General features: G+C 42.3%; 1 protein-coding gene and 1 long non-coding RNA gene across 4 annotated transcripts in view; one reads left to right on the plus strand and one right to left on the minus strand.

Moving 5' to 3' along the window:
* MYO16 (myosin XVI) overlaps window positions 1-24,737 on the plus strand; it is a 409,990-nt gene that overhangs the window by 23,873 nt on the left and 361,380 nt on the right. The window lies entirely within an intron of this gene.
* On the minus strand, window positions 8,308-10,779 carry LOC142056238 (uncharacterized). Its single transcript, XR_012660267.1, has 2 exons — window positions 10,457-10,779; window positions 8,308-10,353 (listed from the first exon to the last, which is right to left on the minus strand). It is a non-coding gene; the product is annotated as an uncharacterized LOC142056238 (long non-coding RNA).

The following is a 24,737-nucleotide window of genomic DNA, read 5'->3' on the forward strand; positions in this document are numbered from 1 at the left end:
TAACAGGAACCCATATATAGGTAGAATGGGGGCAAGGGAAACCTGGATGACATTTATGGTGCTGTTCCTTCAGTTTGTTCGACCTCCAATAGAATCACATGCTTGGGCTGCCCTGGTCTTTAACAACTTAAAAGAAGGTGATGCTTCAGAACACCCTGTTACAAGATTCCTTAAAAGAACGGGGTAGTTTATTCATCCAAAATGAAATTTTTAGTAATGAGATCTAGACAATGATGAACTGCATGAGTTGCCTTGGTAACCTAGTCCCTCAAAAGTCTTATGCATAGCTTTAAGACTTAGGTAGAAAAAAAAACAAAAAGAAGAAGAAATGGAAAAATAATCAGTATGCAGACAAATGTTCATGTTTGTCAAAGGGACAGAACTTGCAGATAATTTATTGCCTCAGCAAATTCCAGGAGAATTTTTTTTTTCCACTAAAGTGGACAATAAAAACTATAGTGATGCTGGATCCAGCTCATGTGAAATGAGGTCCTATTTTTCTTTCAGACAAAACCAAAATCTGTCCCTAATTAGAATAAAAAATACTGCAAAAATGTGATCTCTTTTGATTATCGTATACAAGCCAGATCAGGAGTCAGGATCTAGTATTTCTTTTCTGTAGTTGAGGTGCAGAAGGGAGTATCACTAGCTCTACTGTATTTCCTTTCTCTTATGAGGAACCCTCTGTGTTTAAAGCACAAGAATCGGTGGTTTACCAATGTCAAAAAATGCTGGTTTTTGTAGAACATTAAATCACTTAGTTTGTGATGACCAGCTGTGTGCTCTGATTTAGCAACATTTCAGGGGCAGTTTCTCTGTGTGTGTGTGTGTATTTGGTTTCCCAAAAAAGCTTTTCTCTTCATTGGTGATGAGCTGTTAAGAACACACAAGGCTTTTGTGGAGCTTTCTCTGTCTTCTAGAGAAGCCGAGCAATTAAAAAAGTTAGGAGTGACTTCGAAACTGACTTCAAAACAGCTATTTCTCCACTCCCTTTCCTGTAAATAATTATGTATTAAGGATCTGCTTTTCTGTTAGGTTGTGGTATGTAACCTTAAGAACTTTTTAGAAAGATTTATTCCTGTCATAAGGTTGGAATATACAGAGTTGGCTGAAGCTAACAGCAGGCTAGAGTTTCTGAATAAATGAAACTATACACAAGAATGAAAGACTTGAATTAAATCCAAGTTTGTGCTTTAAATTAGCATTGTGCAATTGCAGGAGTGTGGATTTTGTTTCTTTTCTCAGCATTCCCTTCTCAGTGTTAAAAGATAAGGAAACAGTGGAAATCATAAAACTCTTCACTTAAGTGGAAAACAGAGGTAAGACAATAGAGGAAAATGTCTTCCTTAATTAAAGCCATGGAAATAAGATACACCAGTTGACAACCACATCTCAGTGACTGCACAAGTCACAACCAATTCACTGTGTTGTGAATTTGATATACTGCTTAATGTTTCTATGCAGAAGCTGACATTTCAGTAAAAGTAGTCTGATTCTTTTGCTAGTCTTCAGAAAGGACTTGAATCAATTGACCTAATCAATTTTTGGTATTTATAATTATCAGTTAAGGAAGGCTGGTATTGGTGAGAAGCTAAAAGCTGTATGAGTGTAAGGAATTAAGCCTGGTAAGTCTTCCTGATTCTAGTGTTGGGGGCTTTCTGTTGTATAAAAAACAAAATAACCCACCCTGCATATGTTAAATAAAGAACTACATAGGATTTAAGATGCTCATGTGTGTTGCAGTGCAGTCACAACGTTACTGCTGAACCCTAGTGTTGAAAAAGTCCGCTGTCAAAATCCAACTGTAATGAAAACAGTACATACTCAAAAGTGTCCTATTGCTTTTGTTCCTTTTTTCTCTGTTAGAAAAGAATTTATACTGTACAATAGTAGAAGCCAATTATAATGATGTCTTATTTATTGACATCTTGCTCAAACAGCTAGCAAAAGAGGGAATTGGTATAACTGCTCATATTTTCCAATGCCTCTCTTTTTATTAATTAATCTGTAGCTTCACTTCTGCAGAAAGGATAATAACTTTTGAGTCAGGAATTGATCTGATATAATTTGATTGCTCGGGACTTTTATCAGTCCCTCCAATTGCTCAGCTGCTACCATGTATTTGACAATTGCTTCCTAGCCCATGCCCCTTTTCACCTGGTGGGCCTTCTGCCTGGCTTTGGTTGCCCTGTCTGTCAGCTGTCTGCCACCTCAAGGGCAAAATAGGTCTATTATGAAATATGAATAACAATTTGCTCATCTCCCCAAAGCAGCTGCAAAAATTATCTGTTTTCAGTGCTGGTATAGGTATTTTCAAACAGTGAGTATATATTAGTAGGATCTTCTTTATGGAGTAATTTTGTTGTGGAGTAAAGTTGAATTTTAATCTTGCCCATATTGGGTAGGTACTCCACAAGTAAACTGCTTATTTTTTACAGTAGTGCTCAGAGCGGATTTGTTACTTGAAATCAGAAAGTGTGTGAGACGTGGTGATTTTTGCAAATTGGTTTGAGTGATACTTTTAGCATATTTCATCTGTAGATATTGATTAAGTCCTGGGTGGTTTAAAGAGATGCTGGTCATACTCAGCATGTTACAAGGGGCAATCAAAATCGTGCAGCTTTAGCATGGTGAATCAAATCATATTAACATTGCCATAGCAAAACTGGATTAATTAATATCAATCTATTGGGATCAAGGTAACAACTTGGCTACATCAAAGCACAAATAAAAAAATACATTTGATAAATGACGCTACTAAACAGAGTCATTGACAGAAACACAAGGAATAAAGCTGTAGGGAAAACCAGCAACAATATAAAACAGCATTCCTATTACATCATCTGTTTCATTATCTTGTAAATGCCATGTGTTAAGACTCCTGAAGAAAATTAGGCTTGGTTGTGGTGGCTCTTGGTTTTCATAGACATTTTCATAACTGTAACAGCTACTGATAACTCTTCTGTGTTTAGTCAGCACTTGAAGCCAAATGTACTCATCTAATGATTCCTGTCAAGCTCAAATATATGAGGACGTGTATTTTCTCAGGCTCATTTTACATTAATTTGGCATGCAAACAAATTTGACTGTGTTAATTTATTTTAGGAAAAAGTACTCTTTCATTTTAAAGGCCTGTTTAATGTTGTGAATTGCCAGACATAAATGTGAAACAGTACTCCCTTTTCTTCAAGCATTTTGTTGATAACACTAATCTACTCTCAGCATGCACAGGTAAGGGAATAAAGACATGAAAGCAAACTTTTGAAGGACCTGCTCTGGAAAGGAAGGATGAGCATGACTTTATACAGCAATTTTGAAAACTAACATGATTGTAATTTGAAATATGATAGTAAGCACTGTGCACTCAAATTCAAATTTGTTAACCTGCTCATGCGAATGAAGTTATACAAATACATAACTGTGTTGACTGTGTCCCACACATGCTGTTCTTTAATATTATCTTTATTATGTAACTGGCTAAATATGTGTAATGTAGTCATTGCAACAAACAATGTGATGGGGGTGGGACCTTCCTAATCTGAAAAAGCTAAAGGTGCTAAAACCCTTGTAAGAGTTGTTAGCATTTTGCTGAATTGAGCCTTTGTAAAAGTTCTCATTAGAAGCCAGTGTAAGGCTTTACCTAGTCCTTGTGTTGCAACAGAAATCAGATTGCATTTTCTGTAATGAAGTCTGTTTTCCCTCTGACTTAAGTTTGCCCTAACAGACTGTATTAAACAACAACAAAAAAATATTAGATCTTAAAAAAGGTGACATTATGCAGTGACGGTAATCTTCGATGATACCATAAATACCTGTTTGCCATTAAAGACAGTCCATTGTATAACTGTGTTGGTTCATCTTGATGAAGAGAGAAGGGTGCAATCAATCAAAAATAATACCACGTCATAGCAATACATGTCAAGCCTAAAACAGCATCTCTAATAAAGATCTCTAAATACAAATAAAGATATCACCGATTCTTTTACTGGGTAGGGACTGACTTGCAGTCCCTTCATTTTCTGCTTGCACAGCTTGCCTGATGTGACCTGATGATTGCTTATATTGGCATCAATTTATTTGCTGACAACCCATTTTGTCTGTTTGAATCACCCATTTTATCAAGCTAATTTTCTGTTGTTGCAATACTGTCTGCTGATTTGAAAAGAAAAAAAAAAAAAGGCTGCTCAAAATAAGAAAGCTTTTCATTCAGGATGTTTTGCAAGTCTCAAGGTATATTTGCTCGTTTTTACAGACTAAACTCCTGAGAGTCTCAGCAAATCAAAATTCCATTTGTACAGAGCCGCAGGTCTTCTGGGAGAGTATAAAGGTACCCATGGGTACATTTTAAGGGAATTATATATAAGGACTGGAATCTTTATGTAAAATCAGAGCTGCCATTCCTCTCACTTGGTCTAAATTAACAAATAACTGAAATTGAAGCCGAAGTCACGTTGTATGACCTTTTGTGTTAATTCAGAACAGTCTGATTGGCAACTGATGTGGCAGATATGACTGGATATAAAATGCTTTTTGAGATGGCCTTGCTCAGAGGATGGAGATAAAGAAAAATGATTCCTGGCACTGCATGAAGTCCAAAGCTGTCAAACCAATCTAATGTGACAGTGTAGGCCTTGACACTAAGGTCTGTGAAGTACCCGTTGTATCTGTGGGTTTCTGGCCCTGGGAAATGCCAAGTCTGGAGAGAGGCCCCTGACAGGTGCCCAAAGGTGGCACCTGACCATTAGCAAAAGGAAGACTACGCTGTTGCAATTTAGTGGCTGTGTGTGTTGGCTCTGTGACTTGAAATAAGTGTTACAGCCTGATAAGTAACTAAAATGTGGCTTTTATTCTAGCAGGTTTTTTAAGGTCTGCATAAGAAATCAGGGTGGTAGCAGAGAAAGAATGAGAAGCAAGTGTTCACAAAAGGTAATATGAAGGCTGAAAATCTAAGGATGAAAGAGGTAGAGTGGGTGTCAAAGCCAGAGGGACTCTATGCAAACTGAAGGTGGACCTTAGTTCATGTGACTACAACTTTAATGTTTACCAAGAATTTTTTGCTCCTATTTCCCTACAGCTGAAATGGAGAACTGCTTTGGACCTGTGAGGAAATTACTATATCACGTTCAGTTGCAATTTCCTTGTTTAACTTTCATAATAATATTTAGGACTGAAGTAATTCTTATGTTTTATTTTCTCAGGAATTCAGTTTGTGCAGTTGCTGAGACCAGGGGAGCAAAAGGGAAGTGGGGTGGTATTTCAATGTCCTTTCTGAACCTTAATGTAGATTTAGGTTTGGCTGCTAGTGATGTTTATATTTGGTTATTGTTGAGTTGGATTTTGGTTTGTTTGCAGATGTGTAGTCTTGGGATTATTTAAGGTTAAGTATTCATGTGGAAACTGTACAACTACTGTACTATTCCTTGTTTTCCAAAACATGTCCATGGGATGCATGCCTATGGGAACAATGATGAGTATCTTCACATATTCCTGCCCCATTTCTGGCCATGGATTCACAGTCTGTGTAGCTCCCACCTGGCCCCCACTTGAAATCCTTTAGATGAAAGTAGATAACTGCGTTGGGGTTTGAAGATTCAAAGTCTTTACCGAGAGGATGAAGGGGATGTCAGATACCAGACCGTTGCTAATGTTTAGTTTTGCTTAGATGCCTTTGCAGTGTACTAACTGTAAGGGTTCCAGCAAAGGTCACTATAAACTGAGTGTGTACTCAGATGAAATAAGCTCTCACATTAGGTAGAATATAATTTTTCTTTTAACTCCTTTTTAGATCTCCTTATTTGTCAAAGAGAAAACTAAATATATTAAAAGAATTAATACTGCAAATTGCCTAGAAGCATAGACCCATCACAAATTTTGCTAGAAGAAAGGAGCAATCACCTAGATATTTGCACTACTGTAAGAGTTGTCTGTAAGGAAAAAAAGCATCATTTCCTAGTAGTGTGTGCAGATGATATGACTTCATTGTTTTCTTCTTTAGTACCGCCCCACCCCTCCCATCTCCCCTATTGCTTCCCCCCTCCCCTAAAGCTGGCCTCTCAGTGCTGTCAGTGGAGACAACTATTGTAGGATCACTACTGAGTGTAAAGCAGTTATATCTCCTGGGATTTGGGAAAACCTTTTTGAATGAGAACAACTCAAAGCCAAGTTACAGGAAATGGCAATATAAACCCCTTTGCCTGTTCTGCACAATTAATGCTGCTGTTGCTGCACTGGAGCACAATGGAATTCATCCTATAGCACTTTAATAGCTCTTGAGTTTGCTTGTTGGAGAGTGTGGTCAGGAACTGAAACAACTTTTAGTCAAAAATACTTTTCTCCATCTCCCCTCAGCTCCACATGTTTTCCTTGATATAGCCTAAAGAAATTCCAGACCAAAATGATGGTTTCAGCTCTGCTAGGGAAAGAAATTAAAGCCCTTGGTTGCTAGCCGATGCAGAGATGTTTTCATGGTACGTATCGAATCACAAACCTTAGTGTGTTACAACAACGTGGCAGTAACTTGAATTTCAACTGTGAAGCTCATGCTGTCTCACAGATGTGTTTTACGCTTAGCCTAAGCCAAACAAAAGCATTTAACCTTTGCGCTTAAGCACAGTGTGGTCTGAAAGAGTGGTGATGTTATTAGGTAGAAGGAGGCGTCCTGCTACATTACCACATTCAGAGATTTGTTCAGTCCTAAGGTATGACTGGTATCCATTCTGTTTTTCTGTGTTACATGTGGTCAGATCCTCTGTGTTTTATGGGACTTGTCCAAGAGCATCTTATAGCAAATAAACTGCTTTTCTTAAACCCTATTTGGGTCAAGCCACGGTGCAACCTAGTTCAAACATAAGGATGTTTCCACTGTGAGTAAGCACAGTTGTGAAACAGTTGCCAACTTGTGAAGATAAAGACTTACTCAATGAGACAGTTTCAACTCCCACTCATACTATTGCCCTGGATGATTGCCTAGTCTCCTTGCTATGATCCAAATCTGTGTTTGGGGATGCCCTGATTTGCATAGTATTGACGTGATAGACTTTGTAGCTTTAAAGCCTCTATTGCTTGCTGCAGCAGACATCCCGCTTTTGTTCTGACATGTTTTGTTTTCAGTTTCGTTTTATACAAATGGAGGAGGCACACTGCCTCCAGTTAGTAATTCAGAGTGCGCTGCGAGGGCCCACTCTTTGTGGGGAGGTTGTGGAAGCAGAAGTTGCTGGAGCATCCCTTCCTGCAGTCCAACGGGCTCAGCCATTGCTGCATCCCTTCTGGGGACAAAGCACCATCCCTCTCCCTTACCAGCCACCAGCCAGTTTGCTGGCAGGTTCCTGGGGAGTCATGGTGGGGGAGAGGGTCTCCACTCCCTCCAGACCACGTTTTCTGATGGGAAATCACCTGAAATTGAGCATTTGTACACTCCCATGCTAGCACAGTCTGATCTTTGGTATGCACATGTTTGCTTGCATGGGGCAAAAATGCAAGAACACTGGAGAAGCCCTGAATTTTTGGGGTGACAGTAGTGCTGTTTGTTTTTCTGGTTGTTGAAAAATGTCCAAATGGATTAGTTGGAATTTATATTTTAAATATAGCTTGGTTCTATATCTGAGGTAGTAGCTAATCTTTATAATCAAGCTAAGACCACCACAATTTGCTCTGAATGCTCTGAAGGTCATGATGAAAGATTATTAAATGCAGAGTCAAAAATGGTGATGTTAAACCAGTAGCTTAATAGTAGGAAGCAGAAATCAATATACATTAAAATATGGTGCTATATGTACCAGACAGCTATTCACCATATACTGGGAGGTGAGCAGCATTGCTTGGCTAACATGTTACCATGTTGCAGAGTTGCTATGGCAATATCAAACCAATGAATAAACCACATCACAGAGACAGGGAGGTGAGTAAGTGTGAAATTGATTCAGTGGAACACAGGAATACGTGGGAGCCAAATTGGTCAAGATAAAATTTCTGGTAGGAAAATCTATTTCTTTTCACACTTCCAATATTTTATTATAATGACTTTTTTAAAAATTGAAATCTGATAGGTATTTTTTTCCACCATAAACTTTTAAGTATTTTTCATCTGATGCTATGTGTCTGTCTCAACATATATAGGGCATTTAAGAAATATATTCACTTGCAATGAATATAGATACATATTGAAAAGTACATAATGTTTTTTAAAGAAATAAAAAGAATTGTAGTAATGAAAAACTAGATAAGATAAATTCACTTGAGTATGAGTTCTGTTATCAGCTGGAAGCTAATATCATAGAAGTTGTATTTGAAAGCATGTTTTCAAATATATCAGGGTTAAACTTGTTCTTTATTTCTAAATGTGCAGTATAGTGATATAACCCACAGAAATGTCCTAGAAACAATATATGTTTTGGATAGCACATTGATATAACAAAAGAAAGATATCTGTGCTTATAAATGGATTGTACAAATATTGATCATGCTTCATTGCCCTATTTTGTGATTTATGTGACCAGCAGTATTTGGAATGTCTTCAGGAGAAAATCTTCTTTCTTTTTTTTCCAAATATTTTAAAACATTCTGTGAAAAGAACAATTACACTAAAATGTGCTAGCAGCAGTACATTTCTGTTAGCCAGGGAAAAATAAAATACATATCAGGCATGTTTTTAATTAGGATTTCTGTTTTACTAATTCATCTCAGTTCAGTCGGATGATCAAATAATGATAAAGGTTTTAGTCCTGGGAAAGGTCCTGTTGCAGAGGACTAGAAGGTTACTTTGTTGTGTGTGAGTTATAAATGTTGCAGATTGATGCTTGTTTGTGTAAAGCATAGAGAATTCTATTTTTAGGACTTCTTTAGGCTGCCTGCTAGTTTTGGGCAGGAAGCATGCTTTTGTTAGGTGCAGTGCTTGTAGTTCGTATGCTATTAATTTGATATAAACATGCTATTTATTTATAGCTTAAAAAAAAATCTGAGGTTTTACATCTGCTTTTCTATTTCATCCCCATCTCCCCCGAGTGTGTTTTTATGTCCCAGCCCTTTTTATTTTATTTGTTTGTGAAGAAAAGTATGTAAGATAATAATGTTAAATTAAACAGCGTTAAGTTAAATTTTATTTTATTTTTTTAAGATGTCAGAATGGTCTTATTAAGTACAGTCAATAAAACAAAGACTGTAGTTTGTCTAAAGTACTACTGTGTCACGTAAAAGCCACTGTGCTACTGCTTTGGTTTCTGTAGTTCAAAGCAGAACTGAACAGCTCGATTTATTTACAGACCAGAAACCCATATTTGGTTGCATTTACCCTTTTAGAGAACAACATTTGCCAAATTATTGGCTAAGAGGTTGCTGACTGATGTTTTTTACATTGGGATGGAACGATAAGGGAAAGACAAACACAGGGTGAGCGTTGGCTGAACACTGAAGCTTTTGAGATTTGGAGTTTTAAAGGTAGGAATAAAGCTCTTCTGTGACACAATAATATCCTGAAGTCCTTCAATTACACATTTTACTGCATTTCCCTGCAAGTGTTAAGCTCTGACCAAGTAATCTTCCCAAACTCAGTTCGTGCGATGGTGAGCAGCTGCATCTGAAGAGATTGTGTTGTTTTCAACTGTGAACAGAATCTCCAAGTTAATTAGGGGGACCTAGACAGATCAAGGTTAAACAGATGCAAAAAGAAATAATATAGGCCAGGAGCTAGTTTGTGCTGTTCACCATATACACATGAAATGTATTTTTTCATTTCTCACTGACCATTTTAGCTGTACACAGCGTATGAGACCAGCTGTGCACTGATACCCAGCACAGACTTTGCAGAGGCAAAGTTGTCACCCTGGAAGCTCCTGCCCCCTGCACGGCCCAGCCCACCGGTGCGCTCTTCTTGAGCTACACTGATGGCAAGGCTGGCCTGGGTGAGATCAGGCATGCAACTGAAAGAATGGAAATGTGATCTTTGAGGGAAGGCATGTTCAGGAGAGGCTCAGTTTTCCACCTACTGCTCTGCCTTTCTCCCTTTTGGTGTGCATGGTGCCAAATGTGCACATTTGTTGCTGGTTTGAAAGCAAAGGAACATCTATTCCAAGAGGTCTTTCTTTGAAAGCCTGCTTATTAGCAGAGCTTGGTAAGTAGTCCAGTGTGTGCACAACCGCTGTGCCACTGCAGACAGTGGCTCACGTCCAAAATCATCAGAAGCAGTTCTTAAAGCCCAAGTTCATCGTGAGACAGACATGGCTAAGAAACAAGCCTTTAGGGCAGGGGAGAAAGAAGCATCTCTCCAGGAGGCCAGAAGCACGCCCCAGATCAAGTGTGTTTCTTTTCTCAGCAGTGCGTATTGCTTCACCTTCAGCTTTTTATTTCAGCTTTTATCTCCTGTAAAATGAAATTACTTAGGTTAGGTGCCCTGAGTGGGCAAACTAAGACAGCTTTCTATCCCCATCCATGACTGGAAAAAAAGATATCAAACTAGTGGTACCTCTTCTTCCTGCCCTCTGAAGCAGAAGGGTTCATTTTGGCAGAAGTGTGTATCCAGTCTTGTATCATCATAAGTGCTGTCTAAAGTAATGAGTGCTGTATGCTTCCTGAGCAGCATTAGTGTCCCCTTGCTGGCAGCTCTCACCATTGCAGCATGGTGCTCAGAGGTATGCCTGTAACAGCACACAGAGAAATGAAGAGATGCAGGCGAGGAGAAATGCATGCTGGCATCCACTCTAGGTAAGCGGTGGGGCTAGACACCATATGGCACGGTAAGTTTTCTTCTCTCTGGACCGCTTTGAGGTCTGTGATGCCCTGCACTGTGTAGTTACAGTTTACAGATAAGGTAAACAGGTAAGTTTATCTTCATGCCAGTCCTTCCAATGGAACTCCCAGATATGGGCATAATGAATGCATGGAAGGAAGTGCTGTCTTTACCCCAGTAGCTAACTACATATGCAGTCTAGAAAATTCCGATCTGTACGCTTTGCAAGATTTAACAGGATGGAAGTGACATTTTGAGTAAATTTCTATTTGCTTTCTTTCAGACAGAACTCAGCACTGAAGTAGTCTTGTCCTGGTCTCTTTTCTTATCCACTCTCTGCATTTGAGGTTGGGCTCACTTTTCTCCACACAATCCCGTGTGACAAGGGGGCACTGGGAGCAGCAGGGAGAGCCCAGCTCCTGCCACAGCACCCACAGATTACCTCAGTCCAGGGATGATAAAGGGTGGGAGCAGGTTCAGTGCAAGTAGAGTGTTATCAAGCACTAATAACTCTGAATAATAAGCTGAATATTTTCAGAGTTGTAACCTCACCGGATACGTAGCCTTGTGTAATAACAAAAACACTTTGTTCTTCATCATAAGACAACATCACATTTGCTAAAAGTCCTTACTTATGTACAAGTCATTGTTTCTTATACATTCAGTCTTTGTATTTTCAGTGGATTTTATTTTCCGGTGTACAGAGAAGGGAGGCAAAGACAGTCTGACCATGAGATTTTGCCTTGGTTTAACCTCAGCCAGCAACCAAGACCCACGCAGCCACTCGCTCACTCCATCCTGGTGGGATGGGGGAGAGAATCAGAAGAGTAAAAGTGAGAAAACTCGTGGGTTGAGATAAAGGCAGTTTAATAGGTAAAGCAAAAGCCGTGCACGCAAGCAAAGCAAAAAAAAGGAATTCATTCACTGCTTCCCATCAGCCAACAGGTCATCAGCCATCTCCAGGAAAGCAGGGATCCATCACGCGTAACAGTTACTTGGGAAGACAAACACCATCACTCTGAATGTCCCCACCTTCCTTCTTCTTCCCCCAGCTTTATATACTGAGCATGACACCATATGGTGTGGAATATCCCTTTGGTCAGTTGGGGTCAGCTGTCCCAGCTGTGTCACGTCCCAGCTCCTTGTGCACCCCCATCCTGCTTGCTGGTGGGTGGGGTGAGAAGCAGAAAAGGCCTTAACTCTGTAAGCACTGCTCAGCAGTAACAAATACATCCCTGTATAATCAACACTGTTTCAAAACACAAATCCAAAACACAGCCCCATACTAACTACTATGAAGAAAATTAACTCTATCCCAACCCAAACCAGCACAGGTTTTTTTCACAGAAAGAGTGCCACCTCAGCTTTTGATATCAGCCTGTTATCTTCTAGAATTATAACAGTGTGCTGTCACTTTGTATTTACCTTTAGTTACCATCTTCTATCTTCATGTGGCTTTTTGTTTTCTTCATATTTCTTCTTCAGTTTTGGGTCAGGGGTCTCTTACTAAATTGTCAGTCTTTTGTTTCTCTCTTTTTTTTGTCTTTTTTTTTCAGTCTAGTAGACTGCTTCTGTGCATTTAATACGTAGCCTCCTACAACAGCTGCCAGTGCTCACAAGTGTCAATATCCTTTGGATTAGTTTCCACTGAGACACTGACTTGCTGCTTCTAAAGTTTCTGAGGTAAATTGTCTTGTTCTTTGGTTTCACTTCTTCCTCAATCTGGCCACTGTTGTAAGGGATAACAAAAAAAATGTATTTACAAATACTTAATAGTAAAAAGAGAACAAAGGAGAATCTCCATCCTGTATTGGATGCAGAGGGGAACATTGCCACTGAGGATGAGGAAAAGCCTAAGGTACTTAATGCCTTCTTTGCCTCAACCTTTAATAGTCAGACCAGTTATCCCCAGGGTATTCAGCCCTCTGAGCTTGAAAGCAGGGATGGATCACAGAACAACCTCTCCCCATCCCCCCCACCCCAATCCAGGAGGAAGCAGTTTATGATGTGCTGAGCCACCTGGACACTCACAAGTCTATGGGGCTGGATGGGATCCACCTCAGAGTACAGAGGGAGGTGGCAGAGGAGCTCGCCAAGACACTCTCCATCATCTACCAGCAGTCCTGGTTAACAGGGGAGGTCCCACATGACTGGAGGCTTGCTGATGTGACGCCCATCTACAAGGAGGGCCGGAAGGAGGATCCAGGGAACTACAGGCCTGTCAGACTGACCCCAGAACAGGGAAAGTTATGGAGTGGTTCATCTTGAGTGCGCTCACCAAGCGTGTGCAGGACAACCAAGGGATCAGGCCCAGCCAGCATGGGTTCATGAAAGGCAGGTCCTGCATAACCAACCTGATCTCCTTCTATGACCAGGTGACCTGCCTAGCGGATGAGGGAAAGGCTGTGGATGTTGTCTACCTAGACCTTAGCAAAGCCTTTGACACTGTCTCCCACAGCGTCCTCCTAGAGAAGCTGGATACTCATGGCTTAGCTAGATCTACTCTCCTCTGGGTAAAAAACTGGCTGGATGGCTGAGCCCAGAGAGTTGTGGTGAACGGAGCTAAATCCAGTTGGTGGCCAGTCACGAGCGATGTTCCCCAGGGCTCAGTGTTGGCGCCAGTCTTGTTTAATATCTTTATCGATGATCTGGATGAGGGGATTGAGTGCACACTCAGTAAGTTTGCAGATTACACCAAATTGAGTGGGAGTGTTGTTCTGCTTGAGGGTAGGAAGGGTCTGCAGAGGGATTGGACCAGCTGGGTTGATGGGACAAGGCCAGTTGTATGACGTTTAACAAGGCCAAGTGCCGGGTCCTGCACTTTGGTCACAACAAGAAGTTTGCAACACTACAGGCTTCAGGAGTAGTGGCTGGAAATCTGCTTGGCGGAGAAGGACCTGGGGGTGCTGGTCGACAGCCAGCCGAACATGAGCCAGCACCGTGCCCAGGTGGCCAAGAAGGCCAACAGTATCCTGGCTTGTTTCAGGAACAGTGTGGCCAGCAGGAGCAGGGCAGTGATCGTGCCCCTGTACTCGGCACAGGTGAGGCCACACCTTGAATCCTGTGTTCAGTTTTGGGCCCCTCACTACAAGACAGATATTGAGGTGCTGGAGCGTGTCCAGAGAAGGGCAATGAAGCTGGTGAAAGATTTGGAGAACAAATCTTATGAGAAGAGGCTGAGGGAACTGGGGTTGCTTAGTCTGGAGAAGAGGAAGCTGAGGGGAGGCCTTATTGCTCTCTGCAACTACCTGAAAGGAGGTTGTAGTGAAGTGGATGTTGGTCTCTTCTCCCAAGTAATGAGTGATAGGATGAGAGAAAATGGCCTCAAGCTGTGTCAGGGGAGATTTCGATTGGATATTAGGAAAAAATTCTTTACTGAATGATGTTCAGGCATTGGAACAGTTTTCCCAGAGAGGTGGTGGAGTCGCCATTCCTGGAGGTATTTAAAAGACATGAAGATGTGGCACTTCAGAACATGGTTTAGTGCTGGACTTGGCAGTGCTAGGTTAATGGTTGGACTCGAAGATCTTAAAGGCCTTTTCCAACCTAAACAATTCTATGATTCTATGAGTTTGCATTCTCTCTGGCAATTTGAAGAGAATCAAAGCACAGAATCACTGATCTTGGGAGTGAATCACAGTTGTGACATTACTTATTGGTTCTTCTTACTGTCCATGATACCCCATGATGAGTTCTGCAGTCCTGATTCCCTACCTGTTGAGACCAGAAGACCCACAGGAGTTTCTGCTCCTACTTTCTGGCCTTGTCTTTTAAGAATTGGATGACATGAAGACTGTCAGCCTATCTGCTGATAGTGTATGCATTGAGCTGTGTTAGTGATGGCTTGAGGACACTGATTTTCTGACCTTTCAGTACCAGTATTTGTGGTATTAACTGATTAACTTTCGTGCTTGACAAACCTGGTGGCCTTCTGTGGCAAAGTGACTTGCCTGGTTGACATGGGGCGGGCAGTGGACATTGTTTACCTGGACTTCTCCAAGGCCTTTGATACGGTCCCCCATAATCTCCTCCTGGAGAAATGGATGTGTTATGGCCTGGACAAGTGGTCTGTGCAATTGGTGGGGAACTGGCTGATGAGCCACACCCAAAGGGTGGTGGTAAATAGCTCTTTCTCAAACTGGCCACCTGTTACTAGTGGAGTCCCCCAGGGATGGATATTGGGCCCAATGTTATTCAACATCTTCATAAGTGATCTGGGTACTGGCATCAAGTGTAGCCTGATGAAGTTTGCTGATGACACCAAGTTGAGTGGGGAAGTAGACACTCCAGAAGGGAGAGCTGCTCTGCAGGGAGATCTGGGTAGGCTGGAGGAGTGGGCCAACACGAACCTTATGAAGTTCAACAAGGAAAACTGTAAGATCATGCACCTGGGAAAACAGAGTCCGGGAATGCAGCACAGACTGGGATCCACCTGGCTGGAGAGCAGCTCTGTGGAAAGGGACCTGGGGGTCCTGGTGGACAGGAAGCTCAACATGAGTGAACAGTGTGCTGCTGCGGCCAAGAAGGCCAACAGGATGCTGGGTTGCATCAAAAAGGGCATCGCCAGCAGAGATAAAGAAGTCATCATCCCACTCTACTCAGTGCTTGTCAGGCCACACCTGGAGTACTGGGTACAGTTCTGGTCCCTGCTATACAAAAAGGATGTGGACAGGCTGGAAGGGATCCAGAGAAGGGCCACCATGATGATCAGAGGACTGGGAAGCGTGCCATATGGGGATAGGCTGGGAGAACTGGGTTTGTTCAGCCTTGAGAAAAGGAGGCTCAGAGGGGATCTCATCACCATGTACCAGTACTTAGGGGTAGCTACAAAGAAGATGGAGACTCCCTTTTTACATGGAGTCCCATGGAGAGGACAAGGGGAATGGACACAAGTTGCTCTTGGGGAGATTCTGATTGGACACCAGAGGGAAATTTTTCACAGTGAGAACAGTCACCATTGGAATAATCTCCCCAGGGAAGTGGTTGCCTCGGCCACGTTGGACACCTTCAAGAGTCGTCTGGACAGGGTACTGGGCCATCTCGTCTAGACTGTGCTCTTCCTAGAAAGGTTGGACTAGATGATCCCTGAGGTCCCTTCCAACCTGGGATTCTGTGAAAAGCATCAGCTTTATTTATTCTTTTTCTTATGGTAGGGTATTCATATATTGAAAACACGAAGTGGGATGGACTCCAATGATCAAGAAGATAAATAAACTGGTCCCCATGTTCGGTGTTACAATAACCTTGCTTGTTTCATTTAAAAAAAACAAAAACACTAAATCAAATTTTGTGTCTTTTAGGGGTATCTTCCTATGCATTTGCAATGCCTGTAGTTAGCAGTAAATCTGAGGTTTTAACTGTCTTCCGCTTCTACATAAACATTTAATGCCTGGTTATCTGTGTGAAAGTCACATTTTTCTTTTCAGGGTAGTGTCGTGGTTCAGCCGGCAGCTCAGCCCCACACAGTCGCTCGCTCACTCCCCCACCGGTAGATGGGGGAGAGAATCAGAAGGGTAACGCTCGTGGGTTGGGATAAGAACCGTTTAATAATTAAAATTAAAAGAAACAACGACAGAAATGCAATGTAAAGGAGAACAACGAGAGGCGCAAAGCCCCGGGGGAGGGGGGAAGGGAGGGGAGAGGGGGAATGAACCGCCGAAACAAACCGCACGCGCTGCAGCCGCTTGCCGCCCGCCGACCCGACGCCGCGCTGCCACTGCCCCCCCTCAATATATTGGCCATGGTGTCACATGGTATGGAATGAACCTTCCATTGGCCAGTTGGGGTCAGCCGCCCCCACCATGGCCCTGCCCCTCTCAGCCCCCCCTGCCACGCGGCAGAGCGCGGGAAGCTGGAAAGGTAGCCGACCCCCACAGTGAGGAGAATTAACCCCTTCTCAGCCAAAACCAGCACAGCTGGTGAAAATAGATGCTACAATACTTTTTCCAAACGTGCACTGAGATCTAGGTGGAAGGGTCCCAGAGAGTGCTTCAGCAGGGCAGAGGCTAGTGTTTGACCTGCTTTTCCAGCCTTCCTGACTCTTCGCTGAACTGAGCATTATGGGATTCTCTGTTCTCAGTGAATGTTGTGGAGGGTGTGACCTGGATTACTTGGCATTAGAAAAATTTCAGGATATGCTTTTGCCAGATCAGGACTCTTAACTCTAATCCTGTATGAACTTCAACTGCTTTAATTACATACTGATTACATCTTCCCTTTACCATTTCTATTAACTATAGTAGACTTCACTTCTTGTTCTTAAAGTGCTATGAGGTATCACCCTTGCCCTTAAAACCCTGCCATGTTCCACATAATTGCTTGGCTGAATCTCTCTCTCTCTTGTAAAAATCATATAGGACTTGAAGACTTCCATGAAAATAAAGTGTTTGTGTGGAAAAAAGGTTTTTCCTAGGAGATAAGGATGTCATATATAGGTCTTAATATTTACAAATATTAAACACTACAGGATGTGAAATGTACTCTGTTCAATAGAACAGGTCACTGCTTATAGTGTAGGAAATTGGTAGAAGTTGTTGTCACCACAGAATATGTATGTACTTCTTAGAAACATGTACTAATGAGTAAGTATGTATTTCTTTTTAACCAGATTAGGTAGTTTTCTTTGTGGTATTAAGCAGAATTGCTAGGGTTATTTCCCTCTAACAGAGGAACTTCTGCCTGCTTTCCGTCTATATAATAATAACCTTAGGTTAACTGGAATGTCCATAAACGTTCATTGACATATGCACTTGATTGCTGGGACAGAAAGTTATGGTTACTTTGAACATTTAAATGAATTCTGAGTATGTTGTAATTCTTGCAGATGCGGCTGGGCACTATAGTCCATTCCTTCTACACCTAAATAGGATTTGGAAACCCATAATAATTTCATAGAAGAGTATTTATAGAAATTATTGTTGCCTTTATTTTTAAAACTACACAAATTTTTCCAAATCTTATGCATTCTTCCTACCACTTTGGACATGAGCCGGCAATGTGTGCTTACAGCTGAGAAAGCCAGTTATATCCTGGGCTGCATCAAAAGCAGTGTGGCCAACAGGTCAAGGAAGGCGATTCTGCCCCTCTACTCCACTCTTGTGAGACCTCACCTGGAGTCCTGTGTCCACCTCTGGGGTCTCCAGTACAAGAAGGACATGGACCTGTTAAATCAGGTGCAGAGGAGGGCCACAAAAATGATCAGAGGGATGAAACACCTCTCCTATAAGGACAGACTGAGAGACCTGGGCTTGTTCAGCCTGGAGAAGAGAAGGCTTCAGGGAGACCCTATTGCAGCCTTTCAATATATAAAGGGGGCTAATAAGCAAGATGGGGAGAGACTTTCTATCAAGGCCTGTAGTGACAGGACAAGAGGCAGCAGTTTTAAGCTGAGAGAGGGTAGATTTAGATTGGACAGCATGAGGACATTCGTTACAATGAGGATGATGAGGGTCTGGAACAGGTTTCCCAGAGAAGTTGTGGATGCCCCATGCCTGGAAGCGTTCAAGGTCAGGTTAGATGGGGCTTTGAGCAACCTGATCTGGTGAAAGATGTCCCTGCCCATGGCAGCAGGGTTGGATCTACACGATCTTTTAAGGTTCATTCCATTCCAAACCACTCCATGCTTCTGTGATTCTATGAGCCCTGGTCTGGATTATTTTAGCCATGGATAAAGCAAAATAGTTACTTCTCACTATTCTAAAAGATAGTCAAGATGTAGTTCAGAAATTGGGACAGCTGAATCGGCTACTGTGTAAGTTGATCAGTGCATCTGATCAATTGATCTGATCTCTGAGGAAGTGGGAATACCACAGCAGGGCAGCTACAGAGATCAAGTACCCACTGAGATTATTCATCAGTGCTTTATGTTGATCTGGAGACACTCAGGAGACTTCTTCCTCCATCTTCCCTCTCCCTCCACTGAAAAACATTCCCTATGACCCCCACCCAGATCTTACATCCTGGAACACCTAGTTTAGATAGGAAACTTTAATCAGAACTGAGTAAAATAGAAGATCCCAATCATCTTTCCCTACAGCCTTCCCTCTAACCCTGAAGATAGTAAGATTGTGCCTTCTTAAAACAAGTGATTTAATAGTCCTCTTTCTCAGGGATGCTGTCAGGGGAAATCTGTTGTGACTTAGAGGTATAGACTGGCCGTATGCCCTCAGAGCTCAGGAAGGCATGGCACTGTGCCCAGACTCTTCTTCTCAGGACTTTGACTTTCTTTCACATGCCTGTGCAAAACCTGTCAATACTTTCTGCTAACCTTGGTTCTCCTGCCGAAGACCCATCTGTACTCCCTGGAGGGTTCTTGTCTGTTCTTTTCACCTTAGAATTCACTCCTGCTCCACACTGTCAGCTTTCTTCCTGTAGCCAGTGCATCTTAGCATCTTAACCTTCTTATGCAGACCAACTTTCTTCATGCAGCTCAGCTGTTGGGTGGCTTTTCCAAGCCCATAGTGCTTTTTTGATGAGCATCAGGTAGGGTGGTAGCTAATCCTCTGGTAATTGCTGGAACAATGGTCTGACTCGCCTTACTATATGTTCAGCCATTCTGGAAGAAATTCAATGATTGGATGCTCTGGTAATACATCCTATAGAGATACCTTGAATCAGATTTTTTAGAGAGGTGCAGTTTGCTATTAAGTGATTAGATTGTCAAAAGTTTTCATCATGCTGTAAACAATAACCTTTCAAAAACATGATTATTTTTATGAATCTAGTAATAGGAATTAAGCTTTCTTGGGATTCTGTTCCTAATGAAGGAGAAGGATTAGCAGCAAGCAAGGAGGTGACACTAAATGGTATGGGAGGAAGGGAAAATACCATGATACTGGATCATGCTAAAATACCAAAGTGAATACTCAGTCAGCCTGACAGAAAATGAGAAGAAAGAACTTTTAAAAGTAACTGCTTTAGTAGTCTTCATTTCATTTTCAAAATAAAACATGGAAAAGATTTTACAATATTCACATTTGAAATAGTAATATATGCTCAACCTCTACAGATGGTAACTGTAATATTAGTCAGATATATACTATGTGATATATTAATCTATGAGCTGTGCTCAGTACTTCAAAGAGGAAGATGTGCGGAAAGCTGATGCCAGTTAAGGAAAGGTCTGTCATAGACTCTTCAGCCTGCATCATCAAGACCTGCCTGCCTGACACTGCCAGTCCTGGAGGACTTTGTTTTATCTTTTCGCCATACTTGTATGGTGTATCTGGTTAGTTCTAGGCAGGCCACAAAGGCATGTGGCACTGCAGCTACCTTCCTTGACGCCATTACTGCATCACATTTTCATTTGAATTTGTTCATCTGGTGGGGGAAACCGGAGCAAAGAGAACAGAGGCTGCAATTCCATTTACAGACTGCTACAAACAAGAACTATCTCATGCAGGTCACCCTGGGAGAGTTCAGCATGAATTTTGTCAGGGCTGCACCAGTAAAGGTCTTGGAGTCATCATCTACAATTCCCTGATATCATCAGCTTAGTGTGTAGCAGCACCAGCCAAAAAAGCTGTTAAAATATTGGGTCTCATCAAGAAGAGTATTGTGAACAAGACAGAGAGTATCTGCTCTGTATTTTGCTGTGGCGTACAACTTTGGTGTGCCCAATTCTTGACAGTTGTGTGCAGGTCCACTTTCCACACCCCAGGAAGGGTAGTAGAGAAAGAGAGAGGGGCCACTAAATTCATGAAAGGGAAGCAGCTGCCTTTGAGGGCTAGCAACACTGGGATTACTCATTTTGAGCAGAACACTAGTAGAAAAGGTGAGTGAAGTGCTCACGTTGTAGGGGCAGAGGTGTTATTCACCAAACCCTGTGGTGCTGGAACGGTGTGACATTTGAACTTAGAAGGACATTGGCTTAAAACAGATTAATGTATTTTCTCTCAGAGTTACTAATTAGGAAATTTTTGCTGGAAGAGCTTGTGGATGCAGACACCATCAAATTTTAAAAAATATAAAAAAGGACAAATCCATGGTCAGTAAGCCCATAGACAGATACTAAAGGGAACAGTGAAAAGTACACTCTAGCACCCCTAGTTCTGTGGCGGTCAATGCAGGGCATTAATTAGGGAACCCACTAAAGCAGGTGGGAGAAGGGAAGGCAGGAACCCTTGGCTCATGCTCTCTCCCCAGGCAGCTCTCCCACTTGCCAGTGACAGAGACAAACTGTGCCAGGTGTTTTAGTGGTCTGAGCCATGTTGATGTTTTCCTTTGTGGTTGCTCGCAGTGATCACAAAAGTGTTCTGATAAACTTGTTTGGATGAAAAGAAAAGGCTTGAAACTTAAATGCTGCAGAGAGAGTATGACAAGACAAAGTGATCACCCTTTTGGCTGCTGAAGATGCAGGAAGATGCTGAGCCCAATTCTAGATGCTTCCTATGGTGCTAACCTACTTTGGCGGTCAATGAGAGAGGCTTTATAAATTCAGAACTTGCCAATTGCTGCAGAGGGCTAACGTTCGCTACAGGCATTTGGGAAGCTTTCACAGGCATCATGAGCATTTGGTGTTCTGGACATCCTAAGGGAATCTCAACCTAAAGCCTTTCAGTTTGAGCCACGCTCGTTACTGATGCACAAACCCAAATCATGAGCAACAGATATTACTCTTGGCCAAAGCAGCCATTGTCTTTTGTAGTGAAACATTGTCCTTTTGCTTGGAAACATACTGTATTCCAGATGCTGAAGAGATTTGCCTTAGATTCACGGTTTGTAAAGTACGTAACTACCTGCCAGTGTCAGGACTTCCATTCCAGAGCAAGTTCACAGGGAGCAAGTTAGACAAAGGAAAACGTATTTATCTCCCAGAAGTTAAGTGAGCATGTGGTCTGAAGGGATTGAATTGCTGCAGCGTAAAAAGACACCATCAGCCAGACTAACTGTCGGTGTTTGCAGGCTTTCTAAACGCAAAGTAAACTGCAGTGGAAGTCAGTGCGAAAGGCTAAACCTTGCACGTAGAGTTAACTAGGTGACAGGCACCAGTTATAGTGCTTCATTTAGTAATTCTGATCACATGTTCATGCCAGAATATGCTAGATTTTTCACCAGTCTAACACTGCTTATAAGGTACCAATTTATTGTTTGGGGTTTTTTCCACGTTTTTTTGCTTGTGTTAAGGGTGTGCGGTTTTGTTCTGTTTTGTTTCTGCTAAGTACTAGATGCAGCTACCTCTTCCTTATAGTGAGTTCTGTTACAGCAAGTCACGCTATTGGGCATGAGATGTCTAGTTTCAGATGTGTCTATGAGAGTATCAGGCTGTAAACAAATTCCTAGTTAATGATGATCACCCTTCCCTGGAAGGGAACATAGAATGAGCAGCTGCAAAGTCCTTCAGCTGCAGAGCTACTTAAGACCCTGTTGTCCCATAGAGGCTCTTTAGCAATCAGCTGACAGCACAGACCTCAGCATCAGCAACATGTAAACTGAACAAGAGTTCTTTGCCCTACGTAACAGGACACTCATTTGCTCGATGGAATCAGTGTTATCGGCATCTTATTCCTGATAATTTCATAAACGGAGGACAATTGCTTGAAACTAAATACGCAGGTGTGATGGGTGGGACAGAGAAAAGGGGTTTTGCAGCATTCCCATTCATAGCGTATTCCTTCACATGGCTGACGTATCTCCGGAAATGTGACCGGGTATGGATGGCTGAAGTATAGGCCTTCATTAAAATAAGCTGTTACAAATGTTTCAGAGCAGCACCTGCCCCCACTCTTTCGCAGTGACTTCTGCAACCATCTTAGGATATTCACACTAAGGTTGCTTCTTGGTTTGGACTCAGGCCATCCAGGAGACTATTTGAGCCTTTAGGATGAAGGTGGTAGCTGTGTGTATCCACTGTATAACATAACTTTGTTCAACAGATTTGAAATCTGGTGTCAAGAAAGCTTGTGTGTGTATTGGAGACAGACGTTGTGGGGTGATGTGGAGTACCCAGGGATCTGAGAGCCATCACAAACTAGGGATCACCTTTGTCAGTCAATGTCTGTGAGCTCCTGTACAGCAAAAGATGTGCGGTACAACCGAGAACCAGCCTTAGCTCCTCTTCCCTCACTTGAGACGGAGCAGACTGTTGAGACTGCCGTTGTCTTGTGTGTATCACTAAGGCAATTTCCCTATTACTGCCTCCTTTCTATATTCTTCTTGCACACACAGCATATGTTTCGTTATGACGTTATAGTTGTCTGCAATATCTGCATATTTTCCCAGTGTGACCATTTGAGTCTATTGAGATCTGATTTTTACGTCCTAGCTTTTACGAAAGACAATACATAGATTCTTAAGAAACTAAATACCAGTTTTACTTGTGGGACATAGAACTGTAATTCTGTCCCTCAAAATTTCATTTTGCTTGCTCTTTGGGGACCTGTTTGAAGGTATTAACCATCCATCTGGGCTCCGTACATAGGAAAAGAATAAAGTCTCTCGTACCCACTGAAGAGTGAGATGATAACTCTATCATCTACCTGCTTTAAACCATGTGCAAACAGAGCTAATTGTGATGCAGGCACTATTCACTTACTGCATTGCTATCTCATTACAGAAAGACTAATGGCATGTAAGGGTCTCTGCTTGTTTTGGTGGAGATTTGTGTAACATGATTGTTTTCTAACTTTCACGTTTTGTTTATTCACCAGTAAATTACTACTTGGTTGCTGTAGACAGAGTCCTCATTGCTGATTTGAAAAGGACAGTTTTAAAAACATGCTTCTCTCTCTATCTGTGTTTTTTTTTTTTTTTAACTTGTTTAAAATAAAAGACAGCACAAGAGGAAAGGCATGAATTATTGAAGAACAAAAGTGAAAGCGTGCAATGCTTATGTGAAGAAAGAGCTGCGAACTGAAGCAGACTGTGACTCAGGAAAAGGTGACTTTTGAACACTGAGGTTGCCACGCCAAGGAGGAGGGTGTAGGTCGTACATTGCAGTTCTCATGGGAAACTGGGGAAAGGAGAGATGTGTAAAACTAGTCAGTTTCAGGTTTTGGTAAGGACTAAATAGGTCTAACTGAGGGAAAAATAAGGCTCATTTCAGTATTAGCATGAGTAGTTTCCACCCAAGTCTGCTTCCAGTTAGATTGAGATATCATCGCTATGCATGTACCTCAGCTGGGAGAAGGAGGAGATCCTACGGTGTCCTGTGTGGAAGCTTGAAAGGGGAAGATGGCTGTTTATGAGGTTGTGGAGAAAAGGAGTTGACCGAGACTGACTTATGGCTTGCGGCTGCATTTTTCTCCTGACTTGACCCCTTCACATTAAATGAATTTTACCACAAAACAAGTTTTCCAAGGTCGGGGTGAAGCTGGCGGCCAAAGGGAGCACTGGGAGCTTGGCAGCCCCATGCCCCATGTCTCGGTCTCGCCTGCTCCGGTGCACACAGGCTGTGCACAGCCGGCGGCATCCCCTGCGTATGTGCTCCCACCAGCGAGAGCAGACGGCAACAGGCAACTATTCCTGCTCACAGCCCGACGCACCTGCTGTCCCTGCACTTCACGGAAGCTCGGTGCCACCATTCCTGTTTTTGCCTTCCACCTGCATAAAATCTGTTTGCTCCTGTGTCCTGGAGGTGGATTTTGTCCTGCAGAACAGGGAAATGACTGCATGTGCTCCTGCAGTTCATACAGTTTGGGACATTGTTTTCCCAGCTACGCCAACCAGTGCTCGCTGCCAAAATGCCAGCCGAAAGGCACATAGCCAGCTGTTTGCTGAGGTCTGTCAAGATGGTCTAGACCAGTTTTGTGACCTTTTTGCAAAATCTTTATAAAATAGCCTCACTTGAACAGCCTTGGGTGAGGGGCAGCAACTCCTGCAGTTATGTTGGCAGAGGGTATAACAATGAAGTTCTGGAAGAGCAGCAGCCCATTAAATCTGGGCACACAGCAGTGGCCGCTGGGGGAGGATGCCCACGCAGTCCAATAAAGGTACCAGAAGAACAAATCCCAGATTTGCCATGCACAGGTTGTCGTAGCACATGTAGTATCCATGTTCTGTTCCACGCATCTGTTAATAT

This window comes from Phalacrocorax aristotelis, chromosome 1 (assembly GCF_949628215.1).
Source record: "Phalacrocorax aristotelis chromosome 1, bGulAri2.1, whole genome shotgun sequence".
In the NCBI taxonomy this organism is placed as follows: Eukaryota; Metazoa; Chordata; class Aves; order Suliformes; family Phalacrocoracidae; genus Phalacrocorax; species Phalacrocorax aristotelis.